The sequence below is a fragment of the Anomaloglossus baeobatrachus genome, chromosome 7 (genome assembly GCF_048569485.1).
Source record: "Anomaloglossus baeobatrachus isolate aAnoBae1 chromosome 7, aAnoBae1.hap1, whole genome shotgun sequence".
Taxonomy (NCBI): Eukaryota; Metazoa; Chordata; class Amphibia; order Anura; family Aromobatidae; genus Anomaloglossus; species Anomaloglossus baeobatrachus.
The window spans coordinates 57,775,128-57,794,874 of NC_134359.1; the positions used below are offsets into that span (position 1 = coordinate 57,775,128).

The 19,747-nt window shown below is 47.1% G+C and overlaps 1 protein-coding gene across 1 annotated transcript in view; it reads left to right on the plus strand.

Annotated features, from left to right (window-relative positions):
• Positions 1-1,334: 1,334 nt before the first annotated feature.
• Positions 1,335-19,747, plus strand: part of DYNC1I2 (dynein cytoplasmic 1 intermediate chain 2) — a 174,205-nt gene continuing 155,792 nt past the window's right edge. The window contains 2 exon segments of the mRNA XM_075317327.1: positions 1,335-1,458; positions 7,466-7,512. The gene's annotated coding sequence lies outside the window, so the exon portion shown is untranslated.

Sequence of the window (19,747 nt, forward strand, 5' to 3'; positions counted from 1 at the left end):
GCTCCTGTCACCTCCATGCAGCAGAGCTGGATGGGACGCTGGAGGTCCGTGGAGTACGCCGGACATGGAGGGTTTGTCGGGGTTAATAAATTGGTAATGAGGGAATTTGTGTGTGTTTTTTATTTCAAATAAAGGATTTTTTCGTGTGTGTGTGTTTTTTTACTGTAACTTACAGATTAATCATGGAAGGTATCTCATAGACGCCTGACATGATTAATCTAGGACTTATTGGCAGCTATGGGCTGCCAATAACTCCTTATTACCCCGATTTGCCAACGCACCAGGGCAAATCGGGAAGAGCCGGGTACAGTCCCAGAACTGTCGCATCTAATGTATGCGGCAATTCTGGGCGGCTGCTGACTGATATTGTTAGGGTGGGGGGCCCCCCATAACGTGGAGCTCCCCATCCTGAGAATACCAGCCTTCAGCCGTATGGCTTTATCTGGCTGGCTTTTAAATTGGGGGGACCGCACGCCGTTTTTTTTTAATTATTTATTTATTTATTTTACTGCACAGTATAGACACGCCCACCGGCTGCTGTGATTGGGTGCAGTGAGGCACCTGTCACTCAGTGTGGGGGCGTGTCTCACTGTAACCAATCATAGGCGCCGGTGGGCGGGGAAAGCAGGGAATAGGAGATTGTTTAATGAGCGGCCGGCTTTTTCAAAATAGTAAAAGCCGCCGCAGCCGTGTGAATGCCGTGCAGAGCCGGGGATCGGTGAGTATGAGAGAGGGGGGGACACTTCAGTCAATCGGGGGATTAGCGGTCACCGGTGAATCCTTCACAGGTGACCGCTAATCAGTACTCGACACAGACAGAGCCGCGGTATGAGGATGAAGTCGGGTGAAGTTCACCCGAGTTCATTCTCATCGCGCAACTCTGTCTGCTGTCAGCCGACATTTATAAACGACATTGTGCATCACACACACGGACATTACACACGGACATTACACGTACACATACACGTTAATTCCACACGCACACACGGACGTTCTGCACACAAACACGGCTAGCATACGCAATTCACACAGGTGCCACACGGACCATAAAAACGGACACAAAAACGGGACACGGACCCGAAAAACGGCCCGTAACACACGTGCGTGTTTTTCACGGACGTGTGAAGGGGGCCTTAGACAAATGATGTAAAATTGTCCCGGAGTCGTATAATACTGCAGTATGTTTCCCGGAGACCAACACCAGTTATAACAAACGTACATATCCACACTAAAATGGCGCCTGTTTCGGAGACACACCGGAAATGTCCCTTGCTCGGTCTAGTTCTTAGCGTCGCCTTCTGCTTTGGGTGACGTCATTGCAGCTGCGCGCTCTGTATTTTGTTCTTCATCGGTTTCCGTAGAGTATCAGTCATTCGCAGTGTATGTGGCCGGTGTCGGGCGGGGTGCACAGTGAAGACAGGGCGGTGACAAGATTGGAGCCGGTGGGGGAGACGTGAGGTTGGTTATTCGGTGGATATGGGCTGTGGTGGGGGTAATAGGCTGACGTGATGGCTCACACTGAGGCCTAGTGGTTGTTATTGTCAGTGTGCACAGCCTGCGGCCGGGTGGAGCAGCATTGCTGGGACCGGCCATCTATTAGGGGTTCTGCTGATGGTTTTTTTATGTTGTAGGCAATGAGGTGCATTGTAAGAGGTACTACAAATACCTGCATGCCCTGACAGCTATTGTCTTTCTTTATGTATCCTCTGGGAAAGCTGGGTGACAGCACAGTATGGCAGCAGGGATGCTCAGGATGTCACCCACAGCTCTGGGAAAGCTGGGTGACAGCACAGTATGGCTGCAGTGATGCTCAGGATGTCACCACAGCTCTGGGAAAGCTGGGTGACAGCACAGTATGGCAGCAGGGATGCTCAGGATGTCACCCACAGCTCTGGGAAAGCTGGGTGACAGCACAGTATGGCTGCAGTGATGCTCAGGATGTCACCACAGCTCTGGGAAAGCTGGGTGACAGCACAGTATGGCGGCAGTGATGCTCAGGATGTCACCCACAGCTCTGGGAAAGCTGGGTGACAGCACAGCATGGCGGCAGTGATGCTCAGGATGTCACCCACAGCTCTGGGAAAGCTGGGTGACAGCACAGCATGGCGGCAGTGATGCTCAGGATGTCACCCACAGCTCTGGGAAAGCTGGGTGACAGCACAGCATGGCGGCAGTGATGCTCAGGATGTCACCCACAGCTCTGGGAAAGCTGGGTGACAGCACAGCATGGCGGCAGTGATGCTCAGGATGTCACCCACAGCTCTGGGAAAGCTGGGTGACAGCACAGCATGGCGGCAGTGATGCTCAGGATGTCACCCACAGCTTTGGGAAAGCTGGGTGACAGCACAGCATGGCGGCAGTGATGCTCAGGATGTCACCACAACTCTGGGAAAGCTGGGTGACAGCACAGCATGGCAGCAGTGATGCTCAGGATGTCACCCAGCTTTTCCAGACACCTGCTTTGCAGATTTCAGTCCACATGTCCTGTAATCATCCATTAGAATGGATCCTGCAGAGATCCGTTGGCAAAATAGTTATGCAAACACAAGTTTGTCAGTTTTAGAAAAAAATATTTTTGCAGAATCTTTTTTTTTTTTTTTTATGTTGAAAATATGGGAGTCTATGGAAAACAGATCCGTTATCAGATCACTATTTATCTTCCTTTTGAATCTGATCCAGGAAGAAAAAAACAGATCCATTACAAATACAAGAAAGAAGGGATTACTAAATAGCAATCAGTTAAGGGATCCAATGTTTAAACCACCCGGATCTTGCAAAAATCTGTTTGTTTTTTTTTCAAAACGGACAAGAAAGTTGAGTTTGCAGATCTATTTTGCCAAGGGATCTCTGCTGGATCTGTTCTAATGGATGACTACTGGACATGTGAACTAGGTCCTGTTGTTAGGCTTTGTTCACATTTATCCTGTGCTCTAGACTGAGCACTTGTCAGGGTTTCTGTCTTAGGGCTCATGCGCACACTGCGTCCTGACCAGTGCAGAAATAAATGCACCCTCTGGCAGACTTGATGCTGCGTGTTGACAAAAAGAATGCATCCAAAACGCATGTATTTTGGATGCATTTTCCATGCGTTTTACATGCGTTTTGGATGCATTTTTGTCAGTGCGGTCCCCCAGCTCTGCTACATGCCCGCTGACAGCAGACACAGACAGAGCCGGGCGATGAGAATGAAGTCGGATGAACTTCACCCGATTTCATTGTCATCCCGCCGCTCTGTCTCTGTGTCCTGTCATGAACTCAGATGAACCTCCGAGGTCAGTGCCAGGACACAGGAGTCCTCCGCAGCAGTGACGTCAGAGCTTCACCCGATTTCACTGACATCACTTTCCAAATAAAGGATTTTTTGGATGTGTGTGTTTATTTTCTTTAACTTACAGGTTCATCATGGAGGGTATCTCGGGGAGACGCCTGCCATGATTAACCTAGGACTTAGTGGCAGCTATGGGCTGCTGCCATTAACTCCTTTATTACCTCGTTTGCCACCACACCAGGGCAATTTGGGACGAGCCGGGTAGAGTTCCGGGACTGTCGCATCCAATGGATGCAGCAATTCCGGGCGGCTGCTGGCTGATATTGTTAGGCTGGGGGGCTCCCCATAACGTGGAGCTTCCCATCCTGAGAATACCAGCCTTCAGCCGTGTGGCTTTACCCTGGCTGGTATCAAAATTGGAGGGGACCCCATGTCCTTTTTTTTTTTTTTTTTTTTTTTTTTTTATTTAAATTATTTCTTTTTTTTAACAGCATGATATAGACACGCCCACCGGTGGGTGGGATTGGTTGCAGTGAGACAGCTGTCACTCAGCGTGGGGGCGTGTCTGACTGCAACCAATCATAGGCGCCGGTGGGCGGGGGAAGCAGTGAATACGAGATGAGCTGCTGGCATTTTCAAAAGAGGAGATGCCGCCACAGTGTGAACGCCGTGCAGCACCGCGCCGGTGATTGGGGATTGGTGAGTATATATGAGGGGCAGAGAGACTGAAAGGCCTGCGTTTGTTATGTCAAAAAACATATGGATCGCAACAAAAATACAGTGCAAACGCACTGCTTAGCATTGTGGTAGCGTTTTTCTACAACTCATTGATTTCAGTGGGTGTAGAACGCTGCCAAAACGCTCAAAAGAATGGACATGCTGCTTTTTTAAACGCAGAGATTTTGTCAAATTTTTGACAATCAAAACGCTGCGTTTAAAAAGTATCGTGCGCACGGATTTTGCATGATTCTCATAGACTTTGCTGGGGAAGCAGAACACATGCATTTTGACAATGTGATGCTGCAGCTTACCACGCTGCAGAAACGCAAAAAAACGCAACGTGCGCATGAGCCTTTGAAGGGAACCTGTCAGGTGCTATATGCAACCAGGACCACGAGCAGTTCTGGGTGTATATTGCTAATCTCTGCCTAACCGTCCCTGTATACACTAGCATAGATAAAGGGATCTTAAGTATTTCTAAAAATCCTTTATCATATGCTAATGAGCAAGGGGACTACATGCAGAGGTGTTAGTTCCCCTGGCTAGTCGGCCCCTTAAGATGTTACTACACCCCGGTGGGCCCCTGTGGAAGTGCTAATGAATGCGCAGCATCAGAGGATGATCTCACTCACCTCTCCGCCACCATCGCGTCCGAGTCCTGGATTTTGGCTCAGTGCACATGATCCCGGACTCTCGGTCATGTACGCATTCCTGATTCAAACTCACGCAGTGCGCATGACCGAAAATCCGGAGTCATGCGCACTGAGCCGATGTCCAGCGTCAGACACAATGGCAGCTGAGAGGTGAGTGAGATCATCCTCTGACGCTGCACATTCATTAGCATATTAGCACACCCACAGGGTCCTGCTTACATGGTAAGGGGCCGACTAGCCAGGGGAACGAATGCCCAGGGGACTAGTCCCCGCACTCATTACCATATCATAAAGGATCTTCAGAAATACTTTTTCTATAGATCTCTTTATCTATGTTAGTGTATACAGGGACGGTTAGGCAGGGATTAGCAATATACACCCAGAACTGCTCGTGGGTCTGGGTGCATATTACACCTGACAGGATCCCTTTAAAATTCTGAGAAAATGATATTCAATCTGTACAATGTGGCAGTCTTTTTGGACGCTGTTTGGCTTTTTCTCTGGCAGTATGGACATGACAGCATGGTGGTAGACTACGCTTTTGTGCATGCGCCCATTATGTACATTAGGTTACATGTGTTTTTTTTTTTGTTTTTTTTTATTGCGTCTTTGTGTGCGTTTTTTTTTTTTTAACATGTTTTTGTGTGCAGTCGTATCACCTCTTTGACAATGCATATTATTTTTTCTCTCTTTTTTGGCTCTTTATGCTTTAAAAGTCACCTACTCAACTCCAGGTGGGTCCAATCGGCGTCACTGATCTTGACCCGACGCTTCCTCTCTTCTTGCGAGCCCGTCCTCCTTCCCTGCTCCATGTGGCTGATGCGTCCTACGTCATCCACACAGAGGCCTCCATTGCGCTCCTGCGTTCATGCACTTCTCTCTGCCCCGCTGAGGGCAGAGCACAGTACTGTAATGCGCAGGCGCGAGGAAAGGTCAAAGACCGCCAGCACATGCGCACTACAATACTTTGATCTGCCCTGAGCAAGGCAGATCAGATTGCGTAGGATTGCAATGGAGGCCTCTGTGTGGATGACGTAGGACGCGTCAGCCATATGCAGCACTTAAGGAGGACGGTGATCGCACAAGAGGGTGGAGGTGCCGGATCAAACCGCCCCGCAGGTGAGTAGGTGACAGGTCCCCTTTAAATTACCGTAAGCTGCTTTGTTTTTGATACTTCCTGGTATTTGGCTTTGACAAAGCTTTATTGATTTACTTAGGTGCGGATCACATACATTGTTGGTGCATTTCCGCAGCATGTGCGTTTACCTGTCCTTTTTCCTATACCTAATGAAGTCTATGGGGAAAATCTGCACCTAAAACTCAGTGTACCCACGAGAAATTATTCTGCTGCGGATTAGTGTACATACACACAATATATCATCTGCACGCTGCTTTCACACATCCGTTTTTTGCCGTCAGGCACAATCCGGTTAAAAACGGATAAAACGGATCAGTCACTGGATCCATTTTTTTTTTTTCCTCATTGAATTGTATTAGCGCCGGATTGTACCCGATGCCCTTGCGTTGCATCCGTCGTGCGCTGGATCCGGCGAAATGTCTGTGTCCAGCTGCCGGAAAGGACGCAGCATGCAACGTTTTTTGGCTGCAGCTAAAAAAACGGACCGCGCTGGATCCGGCGCTGTCCGGCGTCATGTACAATAACAGCCTATGAGCGCCGGATCCGTCGTAATGCAGCGAAAAACGTATTACAGCGACGGATTGCGTTTTTTTTTTTTTTTTTTTCTACTGAGCATGCTCAGTAGCATAACGGATCCGTCCAAAAACTGAAGGAACTGATGGAAAAAACTGATGCAACAAATCCGTCAAATTAGTTTTTTCACCGGGATGTGCCTGACTGTGAAAACCGGATGCGTAAAAGCAACCTTACCGATCCGAAAATACCAATTTCCACAGAACTGTGTGTGTGTCTGCATTGTCAGGATTTGGGCACACTGCATACGTAGGGCCCAACTCATCATTTCTGTGTTTTGGGGTTTTGTTTGGGGGGGGGGGGGTTGTGGTTTTGTTTTTTTTTAAATTTATTACTTTTTTTTTTTTTTTTTTTTTTGCTCTAAACTAGTCAGTGTTGCAAGTCGTTCATAAATTCTGGAAAAAAAAAAAGTAAAATGCTCTATTTTGGTTTTGTCTAGTTACTCAACTTCTTAGCGCACAAATTTGCCCCAAAAGGGAAAAATCACTACAAGTGGGAACAGGAGGGATAGACGGTTGTTTGTACAGAAGTAAATGTGCACCTAATTCTGCTTCTTTTTAAAATGTCACCATTGATCATTCGCCAGAAAATATCTGTAAACCCACACCACCATCCACAATGACAAACGTACACAAAATCCCCCCACCCTCCTAGAAGAACACACATTAAATAAATGCTGAGCTCTGTATAACCCCGCCCACACCACTGACCGCTTTCTGTGTACACTGCATAGGCAGAAAGCTGACAATCAGTGATGGGGTTGCACAGAGCAGTGGACTAGGAGGCATCTAGTCCTGGATTGATAATCTCTTGCTGATAAAGCACTTGTTGACGCAACAACACCCATCCTAGTAAGTGATAAATCACTAAAATCAGGTTCTCTAGCCCTACATCATGCTCAGATTACATAGCAAAAACCTGCTGATAGATTCCCATTAATGGGACTGAGCTGGAAAGATATGTTATTCCAGGCTTTACTTCAGCAAAATGTATGTGGTTGTGCCTGGTAAACCATGAAGTGGAGGTGGTGCTCTCTGGGGAACATATTAAGTATATATTATTCTTTCTGTGTGCACATTATGACTAGATTGTTGTTTTTTTTTTCTTTTTCAGCCGAATAAAGCTTGAAGTCCTTCCTTTCCTTACTGGAGGATTACAAGGTAAGGTTTATCAAAGCTTGACTTTATTTTTTTCACTTATTGTCTTAAAGGGTTTACCCCCCCCCTCTCCCCACCTTCCCGCAAAAATAAAAAAATAATAATAATAAAAAAAAAAAAAAAAGTCATATCCTATCCTTTGGATAGGAGATCCCTGCAACTCCCAGCCCCAGAAATTATCGAACTTCCCCAGGGATCCCAAGATTGGGGCTCTTGAGCTTCGTCTTGCTTGCACTGTTGGTGCACATGTTTAGGCGACGCTCCATTCATTCTCAAGGACTACAAGAAGTAGCCAAGCCCTGTGCTTAGTAGTCATAGACAATGGGGTGGAGACTGAGTATGAGGACCTCCGCTACATTTAGTACTAGGCCCAAGGGCTTTATCTTGGGATCTAGGAATCAGACTCCTAAGGATCAGCAAGTTATCCAAAATCCCTTAGATAAGGGTATAAGTTACCTTTTTGACACTAACCCTTTAATATCATGACCGTTTCTAGTTTTAGGCCCTGTGCACACAGTGCAGTTTTGTTTCTCCAGCAAAAAACACACCTCTGGCCGAAAAACCCATAAAAAAACGCATGCGTTTTGGTGCATTTTCGTCTGCGTTTTTTTAACATTGTCAATGACAAACTGCTGGGAAAAACGCAGAAAAGAAGTGACATGTTGCTTCTTTTTTCTGAAACCAAAACTGCAGGCAAAAAAGAACGTGTGCACAGCTTTCCGGATTTCTCACTGGGGAAGATCATACATGCTGTTTAGGACCACAAACTGCACCCAAAACTGCAGCAAAAAAAAAAAAATGTGCGCACAAGCCCTTAAGCGGGCTTTACACACAGCGACATCGCTAGCAATGTCGCTGGTGAAAGCACCCGCCCCCGGCGGTTGTGAGTCACGGGCAAATCGCTGCCCGTGGCACACAATATTGCTAGGACCCGTCACACGGACTTGCCTGCCTAGCGACATCGCTGTGGCCGACGAACCGCCTCCTTTGTAAGGGGGCGGTTTGTGCGGCGTCACTAAGCGGCCGCCCAATAGAAGCGGAGGGGCGGAGATGACTGTCGGAAACATCCCGCCCACCTCCTTCCTTGCTCATTGCGGGCGACTGCAGGTATGGTGTTGTTTCTCATTCCTGCGGTGTCACACGTAGCGATGTGTGCTGCCGCAGGAACGACGAACAACCTGCGTCTTGCAACAGCAACGATAATCGGGAAAGGAACGTGTAAAGCCCGCTTTAGGGTTTTCCTTAGGTATGCACACTAAAAGTCTATGGGACTGATGGAAACAGTTGAATACAACACTTGGCCATCTTTGAAAGGGCCATTACCTTTGAATAGAGAAGCAGCGGATACTGTGTGCAGAATTATTAGGCAAGTTGTACTTTAGAGGATTTTTTTTTTTATTATTGATCAACAACTATGTTCTCAATCAACCCAAAAGACTCATAAATATCAAAGCTTAATATTTTTGGAAGTTGGAGTGGGTTTTTTTTTTTTTTTTTTTTAGATTTAGCTATTTTAGGAGGATATCTGTTTGTGCAGGTAACTATTACTGTGCAGAATTATTAGGCAACTTAATATAAACCAAATATATTCCCATCTGACTTGTTTATTTTCACCAGGTAAACCAATATAACTGCACAAAATTTAGAAATAAACATTTCTGACATGCAAAAACAAAACCCAAAAAGATTACTGACCAATATAGCCACCTTTCTTTATGATGACACTCAGCAGCTACCACCCATAGATTGTCAGTTGCTTGATGTTTACGATCAACATTGCGTGCAGCAGCCACCACAGCCTCCAGACACTGCTCCGAGAGGTGTGCTGTTTTCCCTTCCTGTAGATCTCACATTTTATGAGGGACCACAGGTTCTCTATGGGGTTCAGATCAGGTGAACAAGGGAACCATGTCATTATTTTTTCATCTTACAGACCTTTACTGGCCAGCCACGCTGTGGAGTAGTTGTATGCATGTGATGGAGCATTGTCCTGCATGAAAATCATGTTTTTCTTGAATGATACCGACTTCTTCCTGTACCACTGTTTGAAGAAGTTGTCTTCCAGGAACAGGCAGTAGGTCTGGGAGTTGAGCTTCACTCCATCCTCAACCCGAAAAGGTCCTACAAGTTCATCTTTGATGATCCCAGACCATACCAGTACCCCACCTCCACCTTGCTGGCGTCTTGAGTCGGAGTGGAGCTCTCTGCCCTTTACTGATCCAGCCTCTGGCCCATCCATCTGCCCATCAAGAGTCACTCTCATTTCATCAGTCCATAAAACCTTTGAAAAATCAGTCTTAAGCTATTTCTTGGCCCAGTCTTGACGTTTTATCTGATGTTTCTTGTTCAAAGGTGATGGTTTTTCAGCCTTCCTTACCTTGGCCATGTCCCTGAGTATGGCACACCTTGTGCTTTTTGATACTCCAGTAACGTTCCAGCTCTGAAATATGGCCAAACTGGTGGCAAATGGCATCTTGGCAGCTTCACACATTTTCCTCAATTCATGGGCAGTTATTTTGCGCCTTTTTTGCCCAACACGCTTCTTGCGACCCTGTTGGCTATTTGCCATGACACGCTTGATTGTTCGGTGATCACGCTTCAAAAGTTTGCCAATTTCAAGACTGCTGCATCCCTCTGCAAGACATCTCACAATATTTGTCTTTTCAGAGCCCGTCAAATCTCTCTTCTGACCCATTTTGCCAAAGGAAAGGAAGTTGCCTAATAATTAAGCGCACCCCTATATAGGGTGTTGATGTCATTACAACACACCCCTCCTCATTACAGAGATGCACATCACCTGATTTACTTAATTGGTGGTTGGCTCTCAGCCTATACAGCTTGGAGTAGGACAACATGTACAGTGCCTACAAGTAGTATTCAACCCCCTGCAGATTTAGCAGGTTTACACATTCGGAATTAACTTGGCATTGTGACATTTGGACTGTAGATCAGCCTGGAAGTGTGAAATGCACTGCAGCAAAAAAGAATGTTCTTTTTTTTTTTTTTTTTCTTTTAAATTGTGAAAAGTTTATTCAGGGGGTCATTTATTATTCAACCCCTCAAACCACAAGAATTCTGTTTGGTTCCCCTAAAGTATTAAGAAGTATTTCAGGCACAAAGAACAATGAGATTCACATGTTTGGATTAATTATTTCTTTTTCCAGCCTTTTCTGACTAATTAAGACCCTCCCCAAACTTGTGAACAGCACTCATACTTGGTCAACATGGGAAAGACAAAGGAGCATTCCAAGGCCATCAGAGACAAGATCGTGGAGGGTCACAAGGCTGGCAAGGGGTGCAAAACCCTTTCCAAGGAGTTGGGCCTACCTGTCTCCACTGTTGGGAGCATCATCCGGAAGTGGAAGGCTTATGGAACTACTGTTAGCCTTCCACGGCCTGGACAGCCTTTGAAAGTTTCCACCCGTGCCGAGGCCAGGCTTGTCCGAAGAGTCAAGGCTAACCCAAGGACAACAAGGAAGGAGCTCCGGGAACATCTCATGGCAGTGGGGACATTGGTTTCAGTCAATACCATAAGTAACGTACTCCACCGCAATGGTCTCCGTTCCAGACGAGCCCGTAAGGTACCTTTTACTTTCAAAGCGTCATGTCAAGGCTCGTCTACAGTTTGCTCATGATCATTTGGAGGACTGTGAGACAGACTGGTTCAAGGTTCTCTGGTCTGATGAGACCAAGATCGAGATCTTTGGTGCCAACCACACACGTGACGTTTGGAGACTGGATGGCACTGCATATGACCCCAAGAATACCATCGCTACAGTCAAGCATGGTGGTGGCAGCATCATGCTGTGGGGCTGTTTCTCAGCCAAGGGGCCTGGCCATCTGGTCCGCATCCATGGGAAGATGGATAGCACGGCCTACCTGGAGATTTTGGCCAAGAACCTCCGCTCCTCCATCAAAGGATCTTAAAATGGGTCGTCATTTCATCTTCCAACAAGACAACGACCCAAAGCACACAGCCAAGAAAACCAAGGCCTGGTTCAAGAGGGAAAAAATCAAGGTGTTGCAGTGGCCTAGTCAGTCTCCTGACCTTAACCCAATTGAAAACTTGTGGAAGGAGCTCAGGATTAAAGTCCACATGAGACACCCAAAGAACCTAGATAACTTGGAGAAGATCTGCATGGAGGAGTGGGCCAAGATAACTCCAGAGACCTGTGCCGGCCTGATCAGGTCTTATAAAAGACGATTATTAGCTGTAATTGCAAACAAGGGTTATTCCACAAAATATTAAACCTAGGGGTTGAATAATAATTGACCCACAGTTTTATGTTGAAAATGTATTAAAATTTAACTGAGCAACATAACTTGTTGGTTTGTAAGATTTATGCATCTGTTAATAAATCCTGCTCTTGTTTGAAGTTTGCAGGCTCTAACTTATTTGCATCTTATCAAACCTGCTAAATCTGCAGGGGGTTGAATACTACTTGTAGGCACTGTATAAAAAGTATCATGTGATCAAAATACTCATTTACCTAATAATTCTGCACACTGTGTATGTACTGTACAACCCCTGTTCCACATGAGCCCCCCCCTCTACGTTCAATCCATGGGGGTCTCCTCTACTAATTTGACCATATCCTATGGATATGTGACTGATCATACCTGGAATACTCCCTCTATGCTACACATGGAAGGATTAGGTGGGTTACGGTTTCTCCTTTCCTCAGCGTCTGGCCATGGAGAGCTGTAATTATCGCTTCCTTTTGAAGATTCACCTTCCGTCCTGTCTGCGTGGTAATTTGCCTCCGGTGCTGTCGAGTAGCAATGGTTTTCCAGTAACATGACTCTTTGATGTTTCTGGAGTAAAACTGTCCGGCTTCCACCGGCTATATTTTAACATACCTGTATTACATCCTGCAGCTTTAACACATACCGTATTTCTATAGTGTTTTTTTTTTTTTTTCATACAATGTTCAGGGTTTGTGTCTATATTGGAAGCACATAGATGGAACATTAAAAATATATTTCTTCTAAGAGAAAATATGGGACCTAGAAACTTAAAGATCAAGGCTCTGGTTCTAAGATAAGCAAATTTTACAGGTATATATTTTAACGATAAACCATGATCTGAAAATGAGCGATTTGTATAAATCAGGTTTTTGTTTTACATGTCCTCCCTTCTTCTTCTTCTTTTCTTTTTTTTTTTTTTTTTTTTTTTTTCCCTTTTTGACCACAATTTTTATTTAAAAATAAAATTAGTAATAATATATTGATTTCTACAACTGACCACAGGGACATTTTAGACTCATACTTCCTGTACTTTCAAGAAGCATTTTCAGCAGACCCTTTATCATCAGGGGAAGAATTAAAGTGACAAACACTAGTGTTGAGCGAGCACTACCATGCTCAGGTGCTCAGTACTCGTAACTAGTGATGAGCGGGCACTACCATGCTCGGGTGCTCGGTACTCGTAACTAGTGATCAGCGGGCACTACCATGCTCGGGTGCTCTGTACTCGTAACTAGTGATGAGCGGGCACTACCATGCTCGGGTGCTCGGTACTCGTAACTAGTGATGAGCAAGCACTACCATGCTCGGGTGCTCTGCACTCGTAACTAGTGATGAGCGAGCACTACCATGCTCGGGTGCTCGGCACTCGTAACTAGTGATGAGCGGGCACTACCATGCTCGGGTGCTCGGCACTCGTAACTAGTGATGAGCGGGCACTACCATGCTCGGGTGCTCTGCACTCGTAACTAGTGATGAGCGAGCACTACCATGCTCGGGTGCTCTGCACGCGTAACTAGTGATGAGCGAGCACTACCATGCTCGGGTGCTCTGCACTCGTAACTAGTGATCGAGCACTACCATGCTCGGGTGCTCGGCACTCGTAACTTGTGATGAGCGGGCACTACCATGCTTAGGTGCTCCGTACTCGTAACTAGTGATGAGCGAGCACTACCATGCTCGGGTGCTCGGCACTCGTAACTAGTGATGAGCGAGCACTACCATGCTCGGGTGCTCAGTACTCGTAACTAGTGATGAGCGAGCACTACCATGCTCGGGTGCTCGGCACTCGTAACTAGTGATGAGCGAGCACTACCATGCTCGGGTGCTCGGCACTCGTAACTAGTGATGAGCGAGCACTACCATGCTCGGGTGCTCGGCACTCGTAACTAGTGATGAGCGAGCACTACCATGCTCGGGTGCTCGGCACTCGTAACTAGTGATGAGCGAGCACTACCATGCTCGGGTGCTCGGCACTCGTAACTAGTGATGAGTGAGCACTACCATGCTCGGGTGCTCGGCACTCGTAACTAGTGATGAGCGAGCACTACCATGCTCGGGTGCTCGGCACTCGTAACTAGTGATGAGCGAGCACTACCATGCTCGGGTGCTCGGCACTCGTAACTAGTGATGAGCGAGCACTACCATGCTCGGGTGCTCGGCACTCGTAACTAGTGATGAGCGAGCACTACCATGCTCGGGTGCTCAGTACTCGTAACTAGTGATGAGTGAGCACTACCATGCTCGGGTGCTCGGCACTCGTAACTAGTGATGAGCGAGCACTACCATGCTCGGGTGCTCGGCACTCGTAACTAGTGATGAGCGAGCACTACCATGCTCGGATGGGTGAGACTTGAATACCCAAGTATAATGGAAGTCAATAGGGAATTCGAGCATTTTTTTTTCCAGCAGATTTCTCAGAAAAATGCTTGAATCCCCATTACACCATTATTCCGTTATACTCGGTAAACATGTTGCAACCATCCGAGCATGAACTGCTTGTTACGAGTACCAAGCATCGTAGTGTCCGTTCATCACTAGTTACCAATATCGAGCACCCAAGCATGGTAGTGCTTGCTCACCACTAGTTACAAGTACCGCGGCTCTAACTCTGTGTGCTGTCATGAACTCAGATGAACCTCCAAGGTCAGTGCCAGGACACAGGAGTCCGCAGCAGTGACATCAGAGCTTCACCGGAGTTCACTGTCATCATGCGGCTCTGTCTGTGTCTTGACCTGATTTGCGATCACACGTGAAGGACTCGCCTGTGAACGCAAATCACCTGAGTGACTGATGTGAGCCGAGCGATCTGCCGTGCCGTCACTTAGGTTACCCGCGGCCACAGTGAAGTCCTGCACCTGAGACAGTTGGAGGAGTCCAGCTGTGGCCGCGGGTAACCTGAGTAACGGCGCCGCAGATAGCGTGACTCACTTCAGTTGCTGCGTGGAGCCGACAGAGCAGTCGTGTTCTACGGCCGCTCCAGGCAGCTTCCGATGTAGCAGAGCTGAAAGCGTCGTGGGACCTCGTGTGGATTATGCCAGACCTGGAGGAGTGTTTGGGGATCAATAAAGTGGTGAAAGAGGGTGTGTTTTGTTCTTTTTTTGTTTTTGTTTTTTTCTTTTATTCCAAATAAAGAATTTTTTTTGGTGTATGTGTTTTATTTTCTGTAACTTACAGATTAATCATGGGGGATGTCTCATAGACGCCTGCCATGATTAACCTAGAGCTTAGTGGCAGCTATGGGCTACCATTAACTCCTTATTACCCCAATTGCCAACGCACCAGGACAATTCGGGATGAGCCGGGTAAGGTCCTGGGACTGTCGCATCTAATGGACGCGGCAATTCTGGGCGGCTGCTGGTTGATATTTTTAGTCTGGGGGGCAGCCTAAAAATTATAGGCCTCTCCAGTCTGAGAATACCAGCCCTCAGCCGTGTGGCTTTATCTTGGCTGGGTATCATTTGGGGGCGACCGTATGCCGTTTTTTTTTTAATTATGTATTTCACTGCACGTTATAGACCCGTCCACCAGCAGCTGTGATTGGTTGCAGTGAGACAGGTGTCACTCAGTGTGGGGGCTTGTTTGAATGCAACCAATCATAGGTGCCGGTGGGTGTGGGAAGCAGTGAATACGAGATGGAATAATGAGCGGCCAGCATTTTCAAAAGCTGGAGAAGCCGCCGGAGCATTTTGACAGCTGTGAGTGCTGTGCCAGTGATCGGTGAGTATGAGAGAGGGGGGGGGAGGGAGAGACCAACATCGGCACAGAGAAAAGAGAGAGCGAGAGAGACTGTAAGACCTGCATTTTCTTTGTCAAAAAAGCATGCAGAATGCAACAAAAATGCAGTGCAAGCGCACAGCTAAACATTTGGGTTGCGTTTTGACACATCTCATTCATTTCAATGGGTGGAAAATGAAACAAGCACACTGAATAAGTAACATGCTGCTTTTTTTTTTTTTGTCATCGATTTTGTCAAATATTTGGCATCCAAAACGCTGCGCTTAAAAAAGCAACGTGCGCATGGAATTTGCTGACTTCTCATAGACTTTGCTGGGGAACACAACGCGTGCATTGTGATAATGACACAGTGCAGTTTTACATGCAGCCAAAACACAGGAAAAAACGCAATGTGCGCACATAGCCTAAATAATTTTCTGATGATAACCTGCCTTTCAAAGAATCCCATTGGCTCGGTCATGCTGCTCGGTCAGCAAGAATCGCAGCCCGGTTTCTTCATTACAAACATCCATGTTTTATTCTGAGACTTTGCCGAGGTTCAAAGAAGAAGGTAATTGAGGATTCTGGCTGGTACAAGCAGACTAGCAGAAGACGCACATGGGGAGAGCGGTCACTTTTGCGTCCCGGCAGGTATTAGTAGACTGGGTTATCCTGCCCACTTGTTGATGCATAAGTGAGTCTAGTGGCCCTAGCGCCTCCACGTGCTCTGTTTTATCTGATGCTGGTGATGTACCTGGCCTCTGGGATGGATCAGGTCAGCAGGGGGTGTGACCAGTGTGACTCTTCAGGAGACTAGCTCCTCCTCTCTGACTCCTTACTACAGTTGCAAAGTTATTTTTCTCTCCTATCTCAAATTTAGCAGTAATAAAGGTCATCATTGTATTCTTGTCCCTGTGCTGGACAGGGGGTTGAGTTCCTAAATCCTTAAGGCATTCTCTATTCTCGTCGTAAGATATGTAGGTGAGGAGTCTTTCTCACTGGCCGGTTCTTGTATGAAGTCTGGATTTGTGCTGATCTTGTTTTCTTTCTCATCATGGGTTATCATAGGGTTTATAAGAAGTCTACAGTAGTGGAGAAAGCGTCTTTGTTAGGCCCTCAATGCTCTCCTTTGTGTTTGGGGCATCCAGCTGTACATTTGTAGAGGGTGCCATGTTAGTATGCTCGGGGTAGATATTCAGAATCTTCCTCAGTTTTCTTTTTCTGAACAGTTCTGAGTAGATGGTTTTTCCCTAGTATGTTTTCTTCTGGATTTTGTGTTCACTTTCTAGACCCTTAGGATTTGCCAAATGTGTCGGACATAGACCGTGTCCCCTCGTGAGCCGGCACTGACCTCGTACCACATGCAAAGTCTGAACTTCAAAGGGGTTTCCTGGTATGGAAACTTATTGCTGCTCCCATTGTGCCATCTGTGCTTATATGAAGGCTGCAGCCTATCATGTATGGCACCTAAGGCCAGTGATGGGTTGCAGCGGTCACTTATATCAAGGCATCCTTGCAGGACTACTGGGGCTCATTGGAGCAGCAACAGTGGAACCAATTGAGAATAAATTGTTGGGAATAGGTTACATCTATTTTCCAGACATGTAATATTGATGACCTGTCACTAGGTTTGGTGGGGATCCGACCACCACCTGACACCCCCATTGATCAGCTGCAGTCGGCTCTTGCAGCGGCCGGATGTGAACGGAGTTGGAACGCTACATCTGCATGTGTTGAGTATTGGTTAGAGTTGAGCGATTACCTAACTATTCGTACTCTCTATACTCCTAACGAATACTGTCTAAGACTCGCGTATTCATTCCAAATAGCGTGAATGGGGGAAAACTCGCAATGTAACAAGTAACCAGAATTCCATACTTTTTGCTACTCGCACAAATAGTACGGTGTGACGGGGTCCTTCTCCCATATCGCACCATCAACAGAGCGAGCAGCAGCGATCACGACCAGCGATCTGACCTGGTCAGGATCGCTGCTGCATCGTTACATGGTCACTGGTGAGCTGTCAAACAGGCAGATCTCACCAGTGACCAGTGACCAGCCCCCAGCCAGCAGCGACGCGTGGAAGCGTAACTAAGGTAAATATCGGGTAACCAATGAAAGCACTTCTCTTGGTTACCCGATATTTACCTTAGTTACTAGTGCGTCCACCGCTCTCACGCTCCCTGTTCCCTGCACTCCTAGCCAGAGTACACATCGGGTTAATTACCCAATGTGTACTCCAGCTACGTATGCAGGGAGCAGGGAGCCGGCACTGACAGCTGAGAGCGGCGGACGCTAGTAACTAAGATAAATATCGGGTAACCAAGGAAAGGGCTTCTTGGTTACCCGATGTTTACCATGGTTACAGCTTACCGCAGGCTGCCAGACGCCGGCTCCTGTTCCCTGCACATTCAGTTCGTCGCTCTCTCGCTCTCACACACAGCGATGTGTGCTTCACAGCGGGAGAGCAACGTCCAAAAAATGAAGCAGGACATTCAGCAACGACCGGCGACCTCACAGCAGGGGCCAGGTCGTTGATGGATGTCACACACAGCGACAGCGACGGGATGTCGCTGCTACGTCACAGAAAATGGTGACTTAGCAGTGACGTCGTCGTTGTCGTCGTCGCTATGTGTGACACCACCTTAAAGGACAGAAACACTACAGGGGGTGATTACCCACAGACAATACAATGTACACACAAGGAATACACAGAATGGACAGTGAACCACGCCTAAAATACGAACCTACACAACATGATACACAACCCCCCCCATATTTCACCATCAGATACGGCATTTGGGCTACTTGTTACTTTGCGAGTTTTTTAACAATTGACTTGCACTGCACATGCCATTTGGAACGAATAAGTGAGTATTAGACAGTACTCGTTATGGGTATAGTGCGTATGAATAGTTAGCTACTCGCTCAACTCTAGTATTGGCTGATGCCGAAATCTACAGCTCAGCTCCTTCTCATCATATGGCTCTCAAGTGGTCTGATATTGGTGACCTAACCTAAGAACATCCGCCTGTAAACTACTTAGTATTTGGAACCACTGCTTTAATATTGTCATACTTCAAATAATATTAGAAGTACTCACCTAAAGGGGTTCTCTGAGCAAAAAGTTTATTTTTGGCAGTGGATTTAAAATAAAATGCATACTCCTGGTACCCTGCTCCCCGCTCCGGTTCTAACCTCCTCTCCTTTGGGCCCGGAGCCTTGGCCACTCCTGACCCTGCAGTGGTGATGTCACTAGTGGTTGGTGGTGATGTCACCACGTCCGTTCCAGCAGCGCAGGATTCGGGAGCGGAGGGGTAAGTACACATTATTGTATTGCTGAAGTTATTTTTTGATTGGAGACCTCCCATGTAAAGGTTTGTTGCAAAGGGACACCCCGGCTGTCTGTATGCCCTATGAGGGCATGTAATGCCACCTTACTCTATCCCTAAGTGTATCAGTGATTGCTGGCTCCTGTGAAGTCTCTTTCCATTTCTGCCGTGTTCTGGATGTCTCTGCAGGTTATTGGCGTCTATGGTGTAAATCCGATGTGTCCTGACAAGTTCCAGGAGTGTATACCTGGGCGGGTGACGCTGCGGGTTGTTAGGTCTGTGTGTCGTGAGCATCTTTCTTACCTGGATAACCCGGCAGCTACTTTTTTGGTCTCCGTTCCAGGTTGGGTGCGGTGAACTTTCCATCCTTGCACACGAGCGTCCGTCCTCTCCTGCTGAGACGTCTCCTGTTTCTTTCAATTTTGTGGGTGTTTGAAAATGCGCAGTTTTATCCAAATCCGGTTATAATGGAATAAATCCTAGCACAGGTAATAGAGGTGATGATGCACCCCAGGGCTTTGGGGTACTCGGTTCTGGGCCGTGTATTCACTGGGACGTATCCCGGGTGGCCGTTACCCGATTCCATGACCCTGGGGGTCGCTTAAAAGGGTTTTTTCTACAAGGGAACAATAAAATAGTGTTTTTTTTGTGACGCCACTTGCGGTATGCGGCTATATGGGGAAACCCGCTGCTGCAAAGTCTCTCACTGCTGAGACTGGTGGTATTGGGCAGCTTAGGTGTGATGGCTCCCCGCAAGTAGAGCTAGGCCCCAGGGGAGGAAGATGGTGGTTGTAGTATATAGATGCAGAGGTGTAGGAAGAATTCAGACAACACAGGGGCTGCGGTTTAACTTGTGCTTTACTCACTGGTTTGGAGTATCTGCAACCCGGCTGGTGCTGGTCTCTACCAATCAGGTATTCCCTTTGTTTCAGTGTTGGTGTAGT